A 24,893-nucleotide genomic window follows, 5' to 3' on the forward strand; every position below is an offset into this window, starting at 1 on the left:
ATAATGGCAGTGGATGGGCACCAAACCTTTAAAAGTAATTTAAAAAAAAATGCACAGACAAATCCAAATTACACCCTGCGGCTCTTGATGATAGATTGATGTCCTAAGAGATGAAACGATTATTTTATTATGAGAAACTGAACCGTATTTATATCATTTTTTACCTTTGATACACAGCCACATCCAACTGTCCTGAGCACAAGCTCATCATCCGGCTCGTTACATGTGTACGTGCTCTGGCGTAGTATATGCAAAACGCCGGAAACGATCTGTCGCATGTGTACGACATGAGAGATTGTGGGTATAGCGGCTATTGAAAATAGTAATTACTTGTGCTTATCCTGATTGTTCAAACAAATTTAAAGCTAAAAATTACCTTTGCTTGTGCAAACTCTCCGGGACTGTTGACTGTTCACCGATTTCCCCTAACAGCGTTTGCAAATACTATGCCAGAGCACGTACACATGTAACGAACCGGATGATGAGCTTGCGCTCAGGACAGATAGACATTGCTGTGTATCAAAGGTAAAAAAAAAATATATAAATACTGTTCAGTTTCTCACAAAAAAACGATCATTTCATGTCTTAGGACATCAGTGTATGGTCACAAGCCACAGGGTGTAATTTTGGATTTGTCTTTGCATGTTTTTTTTTTGTTTGTTTGTTTGTTTTACTTTTAAAGGTTTGGTGCCCATCCACTGTAATTATATGGCTGACAGATTGCAATGGTTTGAGTAAAAAAAACCTTTGAGTTCTACTGAAGAAACAAAGTCACCTAAATCTTGGATGCCCTGTGGGTAAGCAGATAAACATCAAACTTTCATTTTTGGTCAACTATCCCTTTAAGATCTCAATGTATCGTCATGAGCTGTAGGGTTTAATTTGGTTTTGTTTGTGTATGTTTTTTTTACTCTTAAAGATTTGGTAACCACTGCATCTCTTCAAATTTATATACCTACTTTTTCAAAATAATGTAAAAGTTAAAGTTAATACATTTTCAACCTGTATTTGACCTAGCATTTACTGAAAGCTTCGAATATTAAACCGGAAATAAATTGGAAACAATTAGAAGCAGCAGCAACTATACATTTGTGCTTACAGTGCAGACAGTCACTCGTGCATTCTAGACATCCTCTGTACTCCTCCGTCCCTTGTCCCAAGTTTGAGAGATCCTCATCAGCTTCTTGCCAATCAGTGCAGCCTTCTTAAGAACCTCTGCAAAACAAATTTGTTTAAATATACTGAATATGCAAGATCACATTACAAATAGCACTTTTGTGCTTGACTGAATTAGGGTAATGCTTAAAATGAAAATGAAAATAATTTTGTCAGAAAGATGACATAAAATAAGGAAACTGCCCTCACCTACAGAAAGGAAAACAACAGAGTAAAAAACAAGCTCTACAGATTCTATTCCAATAGATAGATTTTCTAGAATGTGTGTAGTAAATGTTAAAAAAATGTACTTACATGTTAAAACAACATATTAAAGAAAAACAACTATTACTCAGGATAATACTAAAAATAATAATTATAATTATTTTAAATTGTCATAGATTGGCAATGAACATTGGAGTGTCACTGGAGGGACATTAGGGAAATTAATAGAGAAATACTCTTTATTCATTCAAACAAATCTATTTTAATTTTTATTGATAAAGTCAATTTATGAAGCATGAATATGCAATGTGTTTTAAATGACCACTCCAATTATTGATATGAGTTAACCATTCATAAAATAATAATAACAATAATAATAATAATGTTTTTGTTTTGTTTTTTCTCAAGACTTTGTCACTATTAGGCAGATTCTTGCATTTAGATTCTGTCCATGGATGGAATGGACCAACAAAATAATGTTTAAAGTATTTTTAATATTATGATCATGATCCCTCCATTTTATTATTATTAATATTATTAATGCTGGTGCATTTAAAATAGTAAACATCAATTCATAAGTTTCCAGTGTGGATCTACTTAAGCTTCACAGTTTTAATAACATAAGTTAGAGCTGATAAAAAAACAAAGGGTAATTACCCTGATAGGTTAGAGCTGTTAGTTAAACTAAAATACTAAAACTAAATAAACTGAGATTGAACTAATATATAATAATACTAATACTACTACTACTACTAATAATAATAATAATAAAATAACATGCAATTGTAGGTTCTGGCAAATTCATTTTTAGAGTCAATTTAGGATTTAAGTCATCACACTTAATTCAGAATCCTAACTGCACACTGTAGTAAGTATATTTAAATAGTACATTTTAAAAGTAAATTAAAAAGTAAATTGTATTTAATTATGTCAAATCCAAACTCTTAACATTGCAAAATGTTAATAAATCCATACCAGAAGTTATAGTGGAGTGTAGCAGACACAGAAGAGCCCTCCACCATATTGTAGTAATCAGCTGAATCCTCAGTCAGTCTGGGGTGGGCTGATAAGTCCTTAAAAATAAAGATTTTATTTTTTTAATTATTTTAAACTCTTAGACAAAATGTTTTTAAATTGTACCCACATTTGCCACTATAAATCATTCAGATTAACAGTCAGCTTTGAGACTGTTAGTTATTATATAATTAAAAATGTAAGAAATGCCTAACTCATGGCAATCCAAAAAGAAAAGTGTAAATCCCCACAAAAGACACTGGATTCACAACAATAGTCTCTTTTTATAAATGTATCATAACAAGGTAAACACAATTGTAGCTTGAAAGTTAGTGGACCCAAATCAAACCAAACATCTAATAATTTTACCTGCAGCTGCATTTATCCAGTTATGACCCATCTGAGGCTCATGAAGGACTTTCTCATATAATTTTTTCTAGTGAAATAAATAAAGGACTGATGATGGTAGCATGTCCTCCATCTTTATGTTACCTCAGATGAAGAAAGACAAAAGAATAAGAAAGTTACTCATATTGATAATCAGTGGGGCAAATGTCTTACAAATGTATTTTTGATTATGAGAAGAACCATTTAACCTTTTTACTACATATTTTAATCCCATGTAAGATCTTGAATCAAAGATTAAAAATTATCTTATTGGTAGCAGTTTGTGTTTTTATAGTTAGATTCCTGTTTCCGAGCTTTAATAGCACTTTCATCACTTGCCGTATAACAATATCAGGGGCTACAAATTCGTGCTAATATGCTAATCGCGATTAGCATCTAACATCTTTGATGAAGCAGTACACACAGATGCAGTCAGTGCCTCTGTTACCTCATCATGCGTAACTTACACAGACAGAACATAAAGCTAGAAAGACTGAAATATGTTCCCTTACCTGATACCAGCAATCACCTCACAGATCCAGTCCGGTCTTCCTCTGTGTTCACATTCCAGGTTATGTTCTCAGCATGTCACAACGCGAGTTAATTCAAAATAAAAAAAATGTAACAGTCACTTATTCAAATAACCAGGGACAGACGCGTCATCTTGCTGAGCAGAAGCACACACATCACCAACTCAGGCTAACGTATTTTCAAATATGACCAGTAAAGGCGCGCACAGTTGTCATTGGCCAGTTACTTGTCAGATGGCAGTCAGCTTAGCCAATCATGATCCCTCCAGCAAGGTTATACCATCGCGGTAATGGCAAAGATAACGACTTTTTTAAAGAAATGTGTGTGTTTAGTGTTATTTGCAGGCTGTATTTTTTTATTAGTTGTTCAAAAAGTGTTTTTAATGTATGAAATAAACATGCAGCTGTAGCCATGCACAAAAATGTAGATCCACTAAATCAAAACAAAAATATTGATTCAAAATACATAAACTATATTTCCAAAAGTATTCACTCATCACTTTCAAAGAACAGGTTTGACTACTTTAGTAATTTCCATGAGTACAAATCTTAATGTTTAAGCATAAAATGATATTCTAGGGAATTAATTTTAATAGCAATAGTTTGAACAGAGCCTCTTCAGTTCTAACATGACAATGCCTTTGTGTATAAGGCAAGGTTCAAATTGAAATGATTGATTGATTCAGTCAGTGTGGAAGAACTTGATTGGTCTGCAGAAAGCCAAGTCCTAACCCAAGTTGAACACCTCGGTGTGACTTTAAATGCAGACCTTGAGCCAAAAAGTTAGGCTATCACCAAACACCAATGACTTGTACATATCGGTAAAGTCATTTTAGACAAATACAAAACTTTTTAATACATTAAAAACCATTTTTAAATACATTAATTATTTTTCCATTTCTGTGTTGCCACAGTTTTAGAAATGCTGTTTCTGTTTTAAAGGGGGGTGTCCCATTACTTTTGTCCATGTAATGTTTGTACAAGTCATTGGTGTTTGGCAATGAGTTTTTGGCTCAAAGTCTTCATTTAAAGTCACTCCAGAGGTGTTCAACTGGGATTAGCACTTGGCTTTCTGTAGACCAGTCAAGTTCTTCCACACTGACTGAATCAATCATTTCGATTTGAACCTTGCCTTATACACAAAGGCATTGTCATGTTACAATTGAAGAAGCTCCTGTCCAAATGTTTCTACAAAATTAGAAGCGCACAATTCCCTAGATTATCATATTATGCTTAAACATTAATATTTGTACTCATGGAAATTACTAAAGTAGTCAAACCTGTTCATTAGAAGGGGGTGAGGGAATACTTTTGGCAATACAGTGTATCATGTAAAAAAAATCAACTTTGATTTATACAAGTTTTTGTTAACCCTTTTTTAATCATTTAGCAAACCATTTTACAACTTTGATGGTTGGTCATGTGCTGGGACATAAAATAAAAAAAGCTAATGAAACATTCTCTTCAGAAACATAAAATCCCATTCTATCTTTCTTTACTTGGGCTATTTTATTATATGAACTGATGACCTAACCTTACAAAATTTAAAAGAATATCTCTAGAAATGTATTGTCACTCCGACTGACCATAAAACTCCACTAAATCAGGGCACATGACAAGCTGCTAGAGGGTTTAATTGTATCCCATTATTTAGAGATAATTAGTCGTCTCTAAACTGTTCATCAAAGTGCACAGTTTTCTGTATGTTTTTAAACATTTGTATACATTTAAAAATATCTATTGTGATAAGCATTGTGCTGCAACTCACAAAATCAGACCACTATAATCTGACACTTTAATATACTGAATATTTAATGTCCAATGAGTGTACAGGTCATTTGCCCAATTTCAGATATCAAAAGACATGTGCTATGCAGGACATTTTTGGCAACACCCAGGTTTGACCTGGTTTGCCTGTACCAGGATTCTTTAACTCCTGACTTGATCCTAAACTTTTTGACAGTCCTTTAAAGAGTAGTTCACCCAAAAATTCAAATTCTGCTATCATTTCCTCACCCTCAAGTTGTACCAAACCTGTATTAGTTTCTTCCGTGTGGTAAAAACAATATATAAAAATATTTTGTGAAATTACCTTAACAAAAAGTTTCTGGTCCCCAATGACTTCCATCGCCTTTTTTTTATTTCATTTTTTTCCAGCAAATGGCTTTCAACATTCTTTAAAATATCTAATTCACAAATAATTTATTTAATTTTCAACAGAAGATAGACTTCATGCAGGTTTTGAACAGAGAATGAGCAAATGTGACAGAATTGTGAGTGATTGTCTTGTTGAGTTTAGTTCTAACTCTAACCACACACGTCAGACAAGCTAATCATAATGATCCAAGCTATTTGTAAATTAGACACAGTCATGTTTGATTAGGGTTAGAATCATATTTGGTCTAGCCAAGAGGACCCCATGTCCCTTATTAAAATGAATCATGATTTTAGTACAATAAAAAAAATATATATAATTATTGTAGTTATTTTTGGTAACTATCAATTAACCATAATGACCCATATAAAGACTATGTGGGTACCAGCTTGGCCCCATGTGGGCACCCTATATGGGACTGATTGTGTTTGCCCATGTCTTACACAACTGGAATGAATAAGCGGGCCCCATATATATTTTCCCATTCTGAACCCATATAAACAGTATATGTGGGTGCTACCTTGGCCCCATGTAGGCAGCCTGTATGGGACTGAAATGCATGTTGGCTGGGTGGCTACGTAGACCATGTTATGAAATTACACTTATATCTTTGTAGATATTGTTGACACTGCGAACATGATGGTATATCAACCACTTTATGCGTTGCCCACATTGAATCAGATTGGGATATAAGTGGGCTACAAATAGCTGGTCTGACTACAGTAGGACCTAAACCGAGGCTATGCACAACTTATGCATTAAACATGTCAAAGAAATGAAACCAAACCCCTTCTAAACTCTGTTGACTTTGCTTTCATGAGAGAATATCATACATCTCATGAGTTATTTTGCCAAAAAATTACATGTATTCAAATTCAAGGTTATTGGGCTAAAAGGGGTTACAAATAGCCGGACTATATCGGGTCTATAGTTAACCGAGACAGTGAAATGACGGCTTTTGCTTGCTGGGTAGCCAGTATGAACGTCTTTTCTCAACTAAATCTGGTAGTCAGTGGACGTTTAGATTGTGGCCAGATTGGACATCTTTATTCACGTCATAAATCGACTAAATCTAGATGTCAACGGACGTCCAGATTATAGCCAGTATGAACGTCTGTTTTGAACTAGTTCTGGTAGTCAGTGGACGTTTAGATTGTGGTCAGATTGGACATCTTTATTCACGTCATAAATCGACAAAATCTAGATGTCAATGGACGTCCAGATTATAGCCAGTATGAACGTCTGTTTTGAACTAGTTCTGGCTGTCAGTGGACGTTTAGATTGTAGCCAGATTGGACATCTTTATTCACGTCATAAATCGACTAAATCTACATGTCAACGGACGTCCAGATTATAGCCAGTATGAACGTCTGTTTTGAACTAGTTCTGGTAGTCAGTGGACGTTTAGATTGTGGTCAGATTGGACATCTTTATTCACGTCATAAATCGACAAAATCTAGATGTCAATGGACGTCCAGATTATAGCCAGTATGAACGTCTGTTTTGAACTAGTTCTGGCTGTCAGTGGACGTTTAGATTGTGGCCAGATTGGACATCTTTATTCACGTCATAAATCGACTAAATCTAGATGTCAACGGACGTCCAGATTATAGCCAGTATGAACGTCTGTTTTGAACTAGTTCTGGTAGTCAGTGGACGTTTAGATTGTGGCCAGATTGGACATCTTTATTCACGTCATAAATCGACTAAATCTAGATGTCAACGGACGTCCAGATTATAGCCAGTATGAACGTCTGTTTTGAACTAGTTCTGGTAGTCAGTGGACGTTTAGATTGTGGCCAGATTGGACATCTTTATTCACGTCATAAATCGACTAAATCTAGATGTCAACGGACGTCCAGATTATAGCCAGTATGAACGTCTGTTTTGAACTAGTTCTGGCTGTCAGTGGACGTTTAGATTGTGGTCAGATTGGACATCTTTATTCACGTCATAAATCGACAAAATCTAGATGTCAATGGACGTCCAGATTATAGCCAGTATGAACGTCTGTTTTGAACTAGTTCTGGCTGTCAGTGGACGTTTAGATTGTGGCCAGATTGGACATCTTTATTCACGTCATAAATCGACTAAATCTAGATGTCAATGGACGTCCAGATTATAGCCAGTATGAACGTCTGTTTTGAACTAGTTCTGGCTGTCAGTGGACGTTTAGATTGTGGCCAGATTGGACATCTTTATTCACGTCATAAATCGACTAAATCTAGATGTCAACGGACGTCCAGATTATAGCCAGTATGAACGTCTGTTTTGAACTAGTTCTGGCTGTCAGTGGACGTTTAGATTGTGGCCAGATTGGACATCTTTATTCACGTCATAAATCGACTAAATCTAGATGTCAACGGACGTCCAGATTATAGCCAGTATGAACGTCTGTTTTGAACTAGTTCTGGTAGTCAGTGGACGTTTAGATTGTGGCCAGATTGGACATCTTTATTCACGTCATAAATCGACTAAATCTAGATGTCAACGGACGTCCAGATTATAGCCAGTATGAACGTCTGTTTTGAACTAGTTCTGGTAGTCAGTGGACGTTTAGATTGTGGCCAGATTGGACATCTTTATTCACGTCATAAATCGACTAAATCTAGATGTCAACGGACGTCCAGATTATAGCCAGTATGAACGTCTGTTTTGAACTAGTTCTGGCTGTCAGTGGACGTTTAGATTGTGGTCAGATTGGACATCTTTATTCACGTCATAAATCGACAAAATCTAGATGTCAATGGACGTCCAGATTATAGCCAGTATGAACGTCTGTTTTGAACTAGTTCTGGCTGTCAGTGGACGTTTAGATTGTGGCCAGATTGGACATCTTTATTCACGTCATAAATCGACTAAATCTAGATGTCAATGGACGTCCAGATTATAGCCAGTATGAACGTCTGTTTTGAACTAGTTCTGGCTGTCAGTGGACGTTTAGATTGTGGCCAGATTGGACATCTTTATTCACGTCATAAATCGACTAAATCTAGATGTCAATGGACGTCCAGATTATAGCCAGTATGAACGTCTGTTTTGAACTAGTTCTGGCTGTCAGTGGACGTTTAGATTGTGGCCTGATTAGACATAATTTCTCAGTGTCATTAATTGACTTATTCTGGCTGTCAATGGACGTTCAGATCATGGCCTGGACGGGCCGACGCGATATCAACATGTTTTGTATGTCCACAGACGTCACTTGCTCAGTGGGTAGTGTGTCACAGTGTTAAACATGTCACTTCCTGTTGACAGTAGGTGGCGCTATAACTATAACTGAATATTGGCATGTAGACATCTTCAGGTCACGACTGTTATCAAACATGTGAAGTTTGGGGCTGATTGGACATTGCATGCCTGAGTTACAGTAACTTCCTGTTTCATTGCATTAAGAGCATGCTTTAGCACTTAGCTAAATGTTGCTAACATGTTATAGCATGTTTCTAGCATGTTTCTACCCTTTTTAACAGTTGTTGATTTTTTTTAAATGTTGCTAGTCATCCACAACAGTATTAAACATATGGTTTCCTGTTACCAGCTGGTGGCGCTATGACTATAACTGAATACAGGCATGGGCGTGTGTTTAGGCCAGGATTCTTATCAAACGTGTTAAGTTTGGGGCTGATTGGACATGGTATGCCTGAGTTAGAGTAACTTCCTGTTTTATTGTATTATTAGCATGTTTTAGCATATTAGCTAAGTGTTGCTAGCATGCTTTATTATTTTTGTAGCATGTTGAATATTAAGTTTGGGTCAGATTCAACAGTATATACATGAGTTACAGCAATTTCCTTTTGTATTTTTATTAATAGCATGCTTTAGCTCTTAGCTAAGTGTTGCTAGCATGTTTTAGCATGTTTGTAGCATGTTGCTAGCCTATTTACGACTTGTTAACGCTTTTCAATATGTTGCTAAGAGTCCGTAACAGTGTTAAACATGTCATTTCCTGTTGTCAGCAGGTGGCGCTATGACTATAACTGAATTTGGGCACTGACATGTGTTCAGGACCGGACTGTCATCAAACATGTGAAGTTTGAGGCAGATCGGACATCGTATGCCTGAGTTATAGCAACTTCCTTTTTCATGGCGAAACATCAAAGTTTGTCAGGCCGCCACGGACACGCCCATCGACGAAAACTCTAAAGCTTCGCAATTTAACATCGCAAAGGCCTTATGATGACACTCAGCAAATTTGAAGATGATCGGATAAAAACTGTAGGAGGAGTTCGTTAAAGTACGAGGCCTGAAAATGGCAAAAACTGCACAAAAATCGTACAGGAAATTCAATATAACGGACTTCCTGTTGGGTTTCGGATGTTGCACCAGGAGACTTTTTTGTAGGTATTGGTGTGTTACATATGTGTACCCAGTTTCGTTCATGTACGTGAAACGTAGCTCGAGGCGGACTCCGTTGAAATTTTATAGGTGGCGCTATCGAGCCATTTTGCCACACCCACTTTTGAAAACCATATCAGATGTAAATTTTCGCCAGGTCTGATGCGTGTGCAAAGTTTCGTGAGTTTTCGGGCATGTTTAGGCCCTCAAAAAGACTTTTCATTTTGGAGAAGAAGAAGAATAATTAAAGCTGCAAGCAGCGATGAACGGGCCCTCGCACACGGGCTCACCGCCGACCGGTGGCTTTAGGAACACAGCAAACGGTGGGCAGTATGCTTTTAATACAGTAAATGTAGGAAAAATAGATCAAAGTCACTTAAATGTGCAAAACTTCCTGCTGCCAGCTGGTGGCGCTATGCTATAACTGATTATTGGCATGTAGATGTGTTCAGGCCAGCACTTTCATCAAACATATGAAGTTTGGTGCAGATTGACCTTGGTATGTGTGAGTTAGTGCAAGATATGATATATCCTGCTGCCAATAGGTGGCGCTATGATAATATCTGTATATTGGCCTTTAGATGTCTTCAGGCCAGGACTCTTACCAAACATGTGAAGTTTGAGGCAGATCGGACATTTTATGGCTGAGTTATAACAACTTTTATGTCCATGGCGAAACATCAAACTTTGTCAGGCCGCCATGGACACGCCCTTTAACGAAAACTCAAGATCTTCACAATTTAACATCTCTAAGGCCTCGAGATCAGACTGACCAAATATAATGTTAATATAATTAAATCTCTAGGAGGAGTTTGGTACAAGTCATTTCCTGTTGACAACAGGTGGCGCTGTGATTATAATAGAATATAGGCCTTCAGATTGGTTCAGGCCAGGACTCTTATCGAACATGTGAAGTTTGAGGCAAATCGGACATTTTATGGCTGAGTTATAACAAGATTTATATCCATGGCGAGACCACGAAATTTGCCAGGCCGCCACGGACACGCCCTTCAACGAAAACTCAAGATCTTCGCAATTTAACATCGCTAAAGCCTTTTTAATAGACTGACCGATTTTGGTGTTGATCTGATTAAATCTCCAGGAGGAATTTGTTGCAGAGTACAGCATGACACTTCCTGGTGCCTGCAGGTGGCGCTATGAGTAAAACTGAATATGGGCATGTAGATGTCTTCAGGTCAGGAGTGTTATCACACATGTGAAGTTTGGGGCAGATCGGGCATTTTATGCCTGAGTTATAGCAACTTCCTTTTTCATGGCGAAACATCGAAATTTGCGAGGCCGCCACGGACACGCCCTCTGATGAAAACTCTAGATCTTCGCAATTTAACGTCACAAAGGGCTTTAGATTAGACTCACCAAATTTGGTGTTGATCCGAATAAATCTCTAGGAGGAGTTCGTTCAAGTATGACGCCTGAAAATGGCAAAAATGACACAAATTTTGCTAAGAAAATTAATAATAACCGACTTCCTGTTGGGTTTCGGATTTTGTCCCAGGAGGCTTTTTTGTAGGTATTGGTGAGTTACATGTGTGTACCGATTTGCGTGCATGTACGTGAATCACAGCTGAATGCGCACACCGCGGAACGTGTAAAGGTGGCGCTATTGAGCCATTTTGCCACACCCACTTCTGCAACCCATATCAGACGTCCATTTTCGCCAGGTTTGATGTGTGTGCAAAGTTTCATGAGTTTTCGGGTATGTTTAGGCCCTCAAAAATGCGATTCATTCCGGAGAAGAAGAATAATAATTAAAGCTGCAAGCAGCGATGACCGGGCCCTCGCCATATGCGCAGTCACCATCCCGATAGCATCAGGAAAACGGTGCCCAGTTGGCACATGCATTCACAGTAACCCTCTGCCAGTTTGGATGTAAAGTTTACAGAATTGAAAGGGTTAATTAAAATCAACACACAGACACATACACACAATATTTAAAATTTTGCCATCTAGTTTAATTTGTTAACATTAACTATATTAGTTAACATGAACAATAATTAAATAGCATTTATTAATGTTAATTAATATTAAGCTAAAAAAAAGTATTCATATATTATTGAAAGGTACATTAGTACATTTATTTATATTTGTTAAAAATATTTGTGGGTTCATGTATTAATAGTACATTATAAGGGTATTCTTAAGGCATTATAATGAATGCATAATAAATTATAAAAAACCTTATAATATGTTGTATCATCTCATGAGCATTCATAGAAACAGTTTTAATGTATTAGAATTTTTACTTTTTTATTATAGCTTTTATGAGTATGATTACCTCCTCACAGTTATAATGTATAAGTCTCATATTTTGCCATCTTACTGATGTCACTTTACTTAAAGCATACAAAGATCACTTATAAGTAATAATAATAATAGTAATTCTCAAATAGCCATAAGATCAGGTATCAGATCAGATGAATGTATAATATGATCAGTTTAATTATTTTGATGGTACCCGTTAGACAGCTTTTTATAAGTAACTCTGCAACTGCATGTCAGCTAGCAGTAATTATTATTTGTTGTGGTAAATATATGCTAACACTGTATTTAGACAGTTCCCCAAAAGACAAACTGATTATAAGTAACTTTGCAAGACCATGAACCTTCTACTTAGCCTAACATTAAACTAAGTCTACACTGTAAGGAGTGTTAGTTGGTGAGAGTTAGTTGTTAATAGTCAATAGAATAGAATATAATGTAAAAAATAAATCTAATATGATATAGTCCATTACAAATGAAGTAGGTTTAAAATGGTGTCTACTGTGTGTTATAAATAATCATAATCTTAAAAGTTATAACCTCTAATATTTAAGTATTATAATGTATGATAATTGTTGTTATGAATATTCATTGGATGATATAATATATTATACTTTTTTTATAATGCATTATGCGTTCATTATAATGCCTTAGAAATACCCTTATAATAGGGGCTACATAGAAAGTGTTACCAAATCAGTGAGAGACAAACAAAACATTTCATAATTTTTCATTAAAAAAATTACTAATTTTTTTAAAGCTTTTTAGTGTTTATTTTAAAATTATGTAAAAGTATTCTGACAGTACAGTACATAACAACTCCAAATAAATCTATGCATTTGTTTCTTTGTTGCACATTGAGAATGAACAGAATAGGATTAGAGGTAAAAATATTCCTTATCATACGAGGACCTCTTGTGTTCATCCCTTGTATTACAGTCTTCATTTCTCCCTCTCTCACTTCTGGATACTTTTAATGTTTTTGGGACCTCTGAGCATGATACAATTTTGACACCAAGCGTATTTTCTAAGAATGATTTGTTCTTCATACATACAAAGTTTTGAAGAGTTGATATTAGGCACTTTAAAGATATAGAAAAATTAATGCAACTTTTTTTAAGGTGACTTTTAAAAAATCACCACATCAACACCGTTCAAGATATCCAAAATCCGCTCACAATTTAGCATTTTGAGTATATTCTTATCATGTTGACAAAGTTTGGTGTGAACTTCTTGTTTCTGCTTTGTTTAGTATGATTTTATTTACAGCCTGATTTTTCCAAAAATCCACATTCAAATAAAAATAGCCAACTTCCTGTTTATTATAGCTAATGAGTGTTAATTAGAAAGTTGTCCGGCTTGATGAGACCAATATATGTACCGAGTTTGGTGACTGTAGGCAAAACTAAACCCCCAACTTTTGTCAAAAGGTGGCGCTATAGAGTGCCTCTTCCACGCCCATTTATGGGCTTTTATCAGTGTCTAAATATCATTAATACAGATGTGTGTGTTGAGTTTCATGAAATTCCAAGTATTTTAAGTGGCTTGAAAACACAAAAAACCAAAGTTAAAGTTTGACACGTTTCCATGGCAACATGATAAAAGTTATCGATAATGCCCTTCACAGATTTTCATCGGCCGTGTTTCGACATTATTGGGATGAAGTTTCAAGCAAATTGAGTAAAATTAAGAGGCTGATTTAAAAGCATTTAGAAAACGTTGCGCTTTCTGCTGCCAGTTGGTGGCGCTATAACTTTAACTCATAATAGTCAGATCGCTGTGATTGGCATCAGACGATGAACAAACTGCTGAAGTTTGGTCAAAATCAAACAAAGTGTGTTAAAGTTATTAGACACTTCCTGTTTCTCATTTCTCGCCATAACTTTGTCGCACCGCCACGACCAAACCATTCGAAATATCAAAATTCCCCTGGCAATTTTGCGTCCCCAATGTCTTGAGATCATGCTAACCGAGTTTGGTGGCCATCGGTGGATACACCTAGGAAGAGTATATCAAATTCCATTGCATGCGCTTTTTAGACATCCCTGAATAGCTGACTTCCTGTTGGGTGAAGCACTGACTTTGAGCATGAAAGTTGTTCGGCCCGATGAGGTCTATATGTGTATGAATTTTGATAAATGTAGGTCAACCGGTGTGTGCTCCAGAGTCCCTCAAAAGTAAAAATTTTTAACGCTGTGCCACGCCCCCCCCAGGTGACCCCCCACATGTCAAAGTTTGTCCGGCCCTGATGGCCGCAGGTTCCAATGTGTGTGCAAAGTTTCAAGAGTTTTCGTGTATGTTAACGGCCCCGAAATGAACCAAAACATTGATGAAATAATAATAATAATAATAATAATAATAATAATCCTTAGAAAAACAATAGGGCCTTCGCCCATTCTGGGCTCGGGCCCTAATTAAAGCTGCGAGCAGCGATGAACGGGCCCTCGCACCTGGGCTCACCGCCGACCGGTGGCTTCAGGAAATCAGCAAACGGTGGGCAGTATGCTTTTAAAACAGTAAATATAGAAAAAATATGTCATAAGTCATTTAAATGTGCCAAACTTGCCGCTGCCAGATGGTGGCGCTATGCCTATAACTGATTATTGGCATGTAGATGTGTTCAGGCCAGCACTATTATCAAACATATGAAGTTTGGTGCAGATTGACCTTGGTATGTTTGAGTTAGTGAAATATATGAGATATCCTGCTGCCAACAAGTGGCGCTATGATAATATCTGAATATTGGTCTTTAGGTGTCTTCAGGCCAGGACTCTTACCAAACCTGTGAATTTTGTGGCAGATCAGACATTTTATGGCTAAGTTATAACAACTCAATGAAAACTCAAGATCCTCACAATTTAACATCTCTAAGGCCTCAAGATCAGACTGACCAAATATAATGTTGATTTAATTAAATGCAATCAATGCAAGGACTTCAGATAATGCCAACTGTGAACCAATATGCAAAATTTTCCCTATACTCTGATGATGATGATAAGAACATGATTCATGATGATAACAAAATGTTATTATTGCTTGCTTTACGTCCACCACTTCTGCTTAAATGTCATTGTTACCTATCTGTACAAGTTTTGTGTGGATATTGCTTTGCTGGTGACTCCTCCTGTTACAAGGCATCACTCTTAAGCGCTACATAACTAAGAATCAATAAGGAAGACGGTGCCCAGTTGGCACATGCATTCACAGTAACCCTCTGCTAGTTTGGATTTTAAGTTTACAGAATTGAAAGGGTTAGACTTTAAAATCAACACACAGACACATACACACAAAATATAAAATGTTGCCATCCAGTTTCATTTGTTAAAATTAACTATATTAGTTAACATGACCAATAAATAAATAGCATTTATTAATGTTAATTAATATTAAGCTAAAAGAAGTAGTCATACAAAGTTTATGTACTGTGTATTAACATGAACATGAACACAGTTCATGTGGGTGTACAGCAATACACAATAAAGTGCTCTATAAACGCTTCATTCTTTCAAAATATCTTTAAAAATCAAGTTGAGTATTTTAACGGGGTGATACATATATATATATATATATAACTGATCTTAAAATTATGGTTTTCAGATGTTTTGAAGAGATAACAGTAACGTTTGTTTTGTTGTCAAAGTTTGTCTTAATTTTTTATTATTATTATTTTATATTCAATAAATAACACTATGTAAATATTGTCTATCAATGAAGATAAATTGATCATGCTAAAAAGTTGTATTTTTTTAAATCTTTTGCTATGTGACTGAATAGGACAAGTTCATGGTACAGTTAAGTAAAAAATAAATAAAAAACAACAACTGCAAAATACGAACAATGAAAGACTTAGTGACCCTTTATATTTTCTCAAAATATCAGACTCTCAAAGATCAGACATATTTATGTAATTACAATACATATGTGCATTTTTTGTTCAAAGATGGTCTGTAGGATGGCTCTCTACTCTGTCACCCTCTCTGCCTCTCACCCCTCCCCCCTGCAATAATGAGCTTCTCTGTGCCTGACTGAACGCACACACATACTGTAGAGACATTCACCAGAGTGACAGCAGGTTTCTGAGTTATTTTTTTAATTTTCTTTAATTCATTGAAGCTTGTATAAAATTTATATTTCCAGCACTTGCTCAGAATGATTAGATCTCTGTGTGAAAAAAGTTTTAAAGAGTTTGGATGCTGCACTTTAAAGATATAAAAAATTAGGGTTATGTTTTTTACTACATCTTTATAAAATCACCACGTCAACACCGTTCGAGATATCCAAAATCCGCTCGCAATTTAACATCTTCAGAATCTTCTCCTCATGTTAAAAAAGTTTGGTGTGAACAGCTGGTTGTTCTTAGGAGTAGTGTGAATTTGTTTACTACCTGATTTTTCAAAAAATCCACCTTCAAATCAAAATAGCCGGCTTTCTGTTGGTCTTAGCTAATGAGTTTGATTTAGAAAGTTGTCCAGATTCATGAGAACAATATAAGTACAGAGTTTGGTGACTGTAGGAAAAACTAACCCCCCAACTTTTGTCAAAAGATGGCGCTATAGAGTGCCTGCTCCACGCCCATTTATGACCTTTTGCCAGTGTCTAACTATCATTAATATTGATGTGTGTGTTGAGTTTCATGAAATTCTAAGCATGTTATCTGCCTCGAAAAGACAGGAATGTAATTTTAAAGTTTGACACGTTGCCATGGCAACAGCATTTGATTTATCATCGACCCCTTTACATATTCTTATTGGCCGTGTTTTGACATGATTTTGATGAAGTTTAAAGAAAATCGATTAAAATTAAGAGGCTGATTTCAAAGCATTTTGAAAATGACACGTTTCCTGCTGCCAGTTGGTGGCGCTATAACTTTGACTCATAATAGTCACATTTATGGAATCGGCATCATACAAGGAACAAACTGGTGAAGTTTCATCAGAATCAGGCAATGTGTGCAACAGTTATTAGACACTTCCTGTTTCTCATTTCTCGCCATAACTTTGTCGCCTTGCCACGGCCAAACCGTTCGAGATATCAAAAATCTCCTCGCAATTTAGCGTCCCCAATGTCTTGAGATCATGCTGACCGAGTTTGGTGACAATCCCATGGAATTCCTGGGAGGAGTACGTTAAATTCCAGAGCATGCGCTTTTTAAACAGCCCTAAATATCTCACTTCCTGTTGCGTGGAGCCCATGACATAGAGTACAAAAGTTGTTCAGCTCGATGAGTTCTATATGTGTACCGAGTTTCATATCAATACGCGCAAGTATGTGTGCGCAGTACATCAAGTTTTCAAACTGTGTTCCAGGGGGCGCTGTAGAGGCCCTGAACCACGCCCGGGTCCCAGCCTCTGTGGCGTCCGGACGACGGCAGATTCCGACGTGTGTGCAAATTTTCAAGAGTTTTTGAGTATGTTAAGGCCCCCAAAAGTGCCCCAACGGTTGAAAAAAAAAAAAAAAAAAAAAAAAAATAAGAATCCTTAGAAGAACAATAGGGCCTTCGCCCTTTTGGGCTCGGGCCCTAATAATAAGAAACGGAGCAGATCCAATAGGGTCCTCACACCATCGGTGCTCGGGCCCTAATAATAAACGGAGCAATTCCAATAGGGTCCTCGCACTGTAGTGCTCGGGCCCTAATAATAATAATAATAATAATAATAATAAACGGAGCAGATCCAATAGGGTCCTCACACCATCGGTGCTCGGGCCCTAATAATAAACGGAGCAGATCCAATAGGGTCCTCACACCATCGGTGCTCGGGCCCTAATAAACGAAGCAGATCCAATAGGGTCCTCACACCATCGGTGCTCGGGCCCTAATAAACGGAGCAATTCCAATAGGGTCCTCGCACTGTAGTGCTCGGGCCCTAATAATAAACGAAGCAGATCCAATAGGGTCCTCACACCATCGGTGCTCGGGCCCTAATAATTAAAGCTGCAAGCAGCGATGGTAGGGCCCTCACACTCGGGCTCACCGCCGATCGGTGGCGAAAGGTGGGCACTATGCTATTAACACAGAAAATGTAGGAGGAATATGTCAAAGTCATTGATATGTGCCAATCTTCCTTCTGCCAGCTGGTGGCGCTATGCCTATAACTGAATATTGGCATGCAGATGTGTTCAGGCCAGTGCTTTTATCAAACATATGAAGTTTGGTGAAGCTTGAACATGGCATGCTTGAGTGTAAGTCATGACATATCCTGCTGCCAACAGGTGGCGCTACTACAAAATATTGGCTTTTAGATGTCTTCAGGCCAGGACTATTGGCAAACATGTCAAGTTTGGTGCAAATTGTACATTGCATGCTTAAGTTAGTGTAAAACAAGTAATTTGCTGTTGCCAGCTGGTGGCGCTATGACTATAACTAAATATTGGCATGTAAATGTATTCAGGCCAAGACTCAAACATATCAAACATCAAACATATTAAGTTTGGGGCTGATTGGACATTGCATGCCTGAGTTACAGTAACTTCCTGTTTCATTGCATTAAGAGTATACTTTAGCACTTAGCTAAATGTTGCTAACATGTTTCTAGCATGTTGCTACCCTATTTAACACTTGTTGATATTTTTAAAATGTTGCTTGGCATCCACAACAGTATTAAACATGTGACTTCCTGTTGCCAGCAGGTGGCACTATCACTATAACTGAATATGGGCATGGGCTTGTGTTCAGACCAGGACTCTTATCAAACATATTAAGCTTGGGTCAGATTGGACATTGTATGCATGAGTTACACTTATTTTTCTTTGTATTAATATCATGCTTTAGCTCTCAGCTAAGTGTTGCTAGCATGTTTTAACATGATTCTAGCATGATGCTAGCCTATTTAAAACTTGCTAAAGCTTTTTATTATGTTGCTAGGAGTCCGTAACACCATTAAACGTCACTTCCTGTTGTCAGCAGGTGGCGCTGTGACTATAACTGAATATTGGCATGTAGACATCTTCAGGTCACGACTGTTATCAAACATGTGAAGTTTGGGGCTGATTGGACATTGCATGCCTGAGTTACAGTAACTTCCTGTTTCATTGCATTAAGAGCATGCTTTAGCACTTAGCTAAATGTTGCTAACATGTTATAGCATGTTTCTAGCATGTTGCTACCCTGTTTAACAGTTGTGGAATTTTTTTAAAATGTTGCTAGGCATCCACAACAGTATTAAACATGTGGCTTCCTGTTACCAGCTGGTGGCGCTATGACTATAACTGAATACGGGCATGGGCGTGTGTTTAGGCCAGGATTCTTATCAAACATGTTAAGTTTGGGGCTGATTGGACATTGTATGCCTGAGTTAGAGTAACTTCCTGTTTCATTGTATTATTAGCATGCTTTAGCATATTAGCTAAGTGTTGCTAGCATGCTTTATTATTTTTGTAGCATGTTGAATATTAAGTTTGGGTCAGATTCAACATTATATACATGAGTTACAGCAATTTCCTTTTGTATTTGTATTAATAGCATGCTTTAGCTCTTAGCTAAGTGTTGCTAGCATGTTTTAGCATGTTTGTAGCATGTTGCTAGCCTATTTAAGACTTGTTAACGCTTTTCAATATGTTTCTAGGAGTCCGTAACAGTGTTAAACATGTCACTTCCTGTTGTCAGCAGGTGGCGCTATGACTATAACTGAATATGGGCACTGACGTGTGTTCAGGACCGGACTGTCATCAAACATGTGAAGTTTGAGGCAGATCGGACATCGTATGCCTGAGTTATAACAACTTCCTTTTTCATGGCGAAACATCAAAGTTTGTCCGGCCGCCACGGACATGCCCTTCGACGAAAACTCTAAAGCTTCGCAATTTAACATCGCAAAGGCCTTATGATGACACTCAGCAAATTTGAAGATGATCGGATAAAAACTGTAGGAGGAGTTCGTTAAAGTATGAGGCCTGAAAATGGCAAAAACTGCACAAAAATCGTACAGGAAATTCAATATAACGGACTTCCTGTTGGGTTTCGGATGTTGCACCAGGAGACTTTTTTGTAGGTATTGGTGTGTTACATATGTGTACCGAGTTTCGTACATGTACGTGAAATGTAGCTCGAGGGGAACTCCGTTGAAATTTTATAGGTGGCGCTATCGAGCCATTTTGCCACACCCACTTTTGAAAACCATATCAGATGTAAATGTTCGCCAGGTCTGATGCGTGTGCAAAGTTTCGTGAGTTTTCGGGCATGTTTAGGCCCTCAAAAAGACTTTTCATTTCGGAGAAGAAGAAGAAGAAGAAGAAGAAGAATTAAAGCTGCAAGCAGCGATGACCGGGCCCTCGCCGTCTGTGCAGTCGCCATCCCGATAGCATCAGGGAAACGGTGCCCAGTAGGCAAATGCATTCACAGTAACCCTTTGGACTAACCCTAACTGTCTCTCCTCCTCTCTGACTCATTCTCTTACCACCCATCCCCCCTCCTTACACTCAGCCACTTACCACACAAACACACACATAGAGTGCAGAGCAGACTGAGATCAGATATGTTTTTTTTTTTTTTTAATTCGTGGAGTTTTGTATAATTATGAAATGAATTGTGCTTGATAAGAATGAATAGTTATTTGTATGAAAAAAGTTTCAAAGAGTTAGGATGCTGCACTTTAAATATATAATAAATCATTGAAAATGGAAAATGAAATTCTAAGCACGCTATCTGCCTCAAAAACACAGGAAACAAATATTTGAATGTATTTTTTATTTTTATTTATTTGCCATGGCAACAGCATTTGATGCATCAGGGGCGCCTTTACAGACTCGGCCGTGTTTTTACATTATTCTGATGAAGTTTGAATAAAATCGAGTACAAATATATTGTCCGTTGTTCGTTCGTGTTTGTTAGTTCATTAACCATTGTTAACAAAAGAGACCCTATTTTAAATATTTACCATGTTTTATGATCTACAACCATTTTTAAATATTATTTTAATGATCTATAAGCATCTGTGAAATAATTATAAACAAATATATTAAAAATAAATACATATTAACTTAGTTGATGTATTTGTTTCTCATTCTAATTAAGTGAACTGAGCAGTATAGTGTCATACTTATAAGATTTTTTGTTCTATCAGTGAGAGTGTATATATGTATTTAAATCATATAATTTTTCCTTAAAAGATGAAAAAAAAAGATTTTAATGCTCTTTAAGCACCTATACAAAATAATTATGTATAAGTACACTGACAATACAGTACATATCAACTGATTCTATGGATTATTGTCATTCTTATACACTGAGAATGAGCTAAATAGCATTAGAGGTCAAATGATTCCTTATCTTATGAGGACCTCTAGTGTTCATCCCTGGTATTAGAGCTTTAATCAGACAAATTTAAATGACACTTTTAATGTTTTTGGGGCCTCTGAGCATGATAACATTTTGAAACTACACGTATTTCCTAAGAATTTCTTGTTCTTATTATGTAAAAAGTTTTGATGAGTTAGAATAATGCAATTTAAAGATATATGAATATAACTCTTCATCTTTTTTTATTGTTACTTTCATGAATCACCACATCAACACAGTTCAAGATATCCCAAAGCCGTTCACAATATAGGGAACATTTTCCCAATATTCTGATGATGACGATAAGAACATGTAATTCATGATGATAACAAAATGTTATTATTGCTTGCTTTACGTCCACCACTTCTGCTTAAATGTCATCGTTACCTATCTGTTCAATATGTGTGTGGATATTGCTTTGCAGGTGACTCCTGTTATAAGACATCACTTTTAAGCGCTACATAACTAAGAATCAATTAGGAAAACGGTGCCCAGGTGGCACATGCATTCACAGTAACCCTCAGCCAGTTTGGATTTAAAGTTTACAGAATTGAAAGGGTTACATTTTAAAATCAACACACAGACACATACACACTAAATATACAATTTTACCATCCAGTTTCATTTGTTAACATTGTTAACATGAACAATAATTAAATAGCATTTATTAATGTTAATTAATATTAACCTAAAAAAGTACTCATATATTGTTTAAAGGTAAATTAGTATCTTTTAACATTAGTTTATGTACTGTGAATTAACATGAACATGAACACAGTTTTCAGATGTTTCGAACAGATAACAGCAAAGTTTGTTTTGTTGTCAAAGTTTGTCTTGAAATTGTTAGTGTTTTTTTTATTGAATCTAAAATTTAAATTATGAAAATAAATGTCTATCAATGAAGATAAATCGCTCATGCTAAAAAGTTGTATCTTTCTTAATCTTTTGCTATGTGACTGAATAGGACAAGTTCATGGTACAGTTCAGTAAAAAATAAATAAAAAAACAACAACTGCAAAATACAAAGAATGAAAGAGTTTGTGACCCTTTATAATTTCTCAAAGATCAGACTCTCAAAGTTCAGACATATGTGACCCTGGACCACAAAACCAGTCATAAGGTTAAATTTTACAAAACTGAGATGTATACATCATATGAAAGCTCAATATGCTAAATAAGCTTTCTATTGATGTATGGTTTGTTAGGATAGGACAATATTTGCCCGAGATACAACTGTTTGAAAACCTGGAATCTGAGGGTGCAAAAAAATCAAAATGCTGAGAAAATCACCTTAAAAGTTCTTCAAATTAGGTTCTTAACAATGCATATTACTAATCAAAAATTACATTTTGATATATTTATAGTAGGAATTTTACAAAAAATCTTCTTGGAACATGATCTTTACTTAATTTCCTAATGATTTTTGGCATAAAAGAAAAATCAATAATTTTGACCCATACAATGTATTTTTGGCTATTGCTACAAATATACCCCAGCGACTTAAGACTGGTTTTGTGGTCCAGGGTCACATATTAATGTAGATTGCACATTGCACATTGCTGTAGTTTAATGTGCATTTTCCTCAAAGATGGTCTTAAGAAAAACAGCATGTTCCACTGGTCTCTCTCCCTTTCACCCCTCCCCCCTTCAGTCACTCTTAGTGTCAACACAGACAGTCAGCCCAGTGACAGCAGGTTACTGAGTTCTTTTTTTAATTTTCTTTAATTCATAGAAGCTTGAATAATTATGACATTACCAGCACTTGCTCATAATGATTAGATCTCTGTGTGAAAAAAGTTTTAAAGAGTTTGGATGCTGCACTTTAAAGATATAAAAAATTAGGGTTATGTTTTTTACTACATCTTTAAAAAATCACCACGTCAACACCGTTCAAGATATCCCAGATCCGCTCGCAATTTAACATCTTCAGAATCTTCTCTTCATGTTAAAAAAGTTTGGTGTGAAAAGCTTTTTGTTCTTAGAAGAAGTGTGAATTTGTTTACAGCCTGATTTTTCAAAAAATCCACATTCAAATCAAAATAGCCGGCTTCCTGTTGGTCTTAGCTAATGAGTTTAATTTAGAAAGTTGTCCAGATTGATGAGATCAATATATGTACAGAGTTTGGTGACTGTAGGTAAAACTAACCCCCCAACTTTTGTCAAAAGATGGCGCTATAGAGTGCCTGCTCCACGCCCATTTATGACCTTTTGCCAGTGTCTAACTATCATTAATATTGATGTGTGTGTTGAGTTTCATGAAATTCTAAGCATGTTATCTGCCTCGAAAAGACAGGAATCTAATTTTAAAGTTTGAGACGTTGCCATGGCAACAGCATTTGATTTATCATCGACCCCTTTACATATTCTTATCGGCCGTGTTTTGACATTATTTTGATGAAGTTTAAAGAAAATCAAGTAAAATTAAGAGGCTGATTTCAAAGCATTTTGAAAATGACACGCTTCCTGCTGCCAGTTGGTGGCGCTATAACTTTGACTCATAATAGTCACATTTATGGAATCGGGATCATACAAGGAACAAATTGGTGAAGTTTCATCAGAATCAGGCAATGTGTGCAACAGTTATTAGACACTTCCTGTTTCTCATTTCTCGCCATAACTTTGTCGCCTTGCCACGGCCAAACCGTTCGAGATATCAAAAATCCCCTCGCAATTTAGCGTCCCCAATGTCTTGAGATCATGCTGGCCGAGTTTGGTGACAATCCTATGGAAATCCTGGGAGGAGTACGTTAAATTCCAGAGCATGCGCTTTTTAAACAGCCCTAAATATCTCACTTCCTGTTGCGTGGAGCCCATGACATAGAGTACAAAAGTTGTTCGGCTTGATGAGTTCTATATGTGTACCGAGTTTCATATCAATACGTGCAAGTATGTGTGTGCAGTACATCAAGTTTTCAAACTGTGTTCCAGGGGGCGCTGTAGAGGCCCTGAACCACGCCCGGGTCCCAGCCTCTGTGGCATCCGGACGACGGCAGATTCCAACGTGTGTGCAAATTTTCAAGAGTTTTTGAGTATGTTAAGGCCCCCAAAAGTGCCCCAACGGTTGAAAAAAAATAAAAATAAAAAAAAATAAAAAAAAAACAAATTAAAGCTGCAAGCAGCGATGAACGGGCCCTCGCACCCGGGCTCACCGCCGACCGGTGGCTTTAGGAAAACAGCAAATGGTGGGTAGTATGCTTTTAATACATTGAAAATAGGAGAAATATGTCAAAGTCACTTAAATGTGCCAAATTTCCTGCTGCCAGCTGGTGGCGCTATGCATATAACTGATTATTGGCATGTAGATGTGTTCAGGCCACCACTTTCATCAAACATATGAAGTTTGGTGCAGATTGACCTTGGTATGTTTGAGTTAGTGAAAGATATGATATATCCTGCTGCCAACAGGTGGCGCTATGATAATATCTGAATATTGGCCTTTTGCTGTCTTCAGGCCAGGACTCTTACCAAACCTGTGAAGTTTGAGGCAGATCGAACATTTTATGGCTGAGTTATAACAACTTCTATGTCCATGGCGAAA

The 24,893-nt window shown here is 36.7% G+C and overlaps 1 long non-coding RNA gene across 1 annotated transcript; it reads right to left on the minus strand.

The window, feature by feature from the left end:
• Nucleotides 1-1,098: 1,098 nt before the first annotated feature.
• Nucleotides 1,099-3,402, minus strand: LOC141346365 (uncharacterized). Its single transcript, XR_012357201.1, has 3 exons — nucleotides 2,764-3,402; nucleotides 2,356-2,453; nucleotides 1,099-1,215 (listed from the first exon to the last, which is right to left on the minus strand). It is a non-coding gene; the product is annotated as an uncharacterized lncRNA (long non-coding RNA).
• Between the last annotated feature and the right edge of the window lie 21,491 nt (nucleotides 3,403-24,893).

The sequence above is a fragment of the Garra rufa genome, chromosome 12 (genome assembly GCF_049309525.1).
Source record: "Garra rufa chromosome 12, GarRuf1.0, whole genome shotgun sequence".
Classification (NCBI taxonomy): Eukaryota; Metazoa; Chordata; class Actinopteri; order Cypriniformes; family Cyprinidae; genus Garra; species Garra rufa.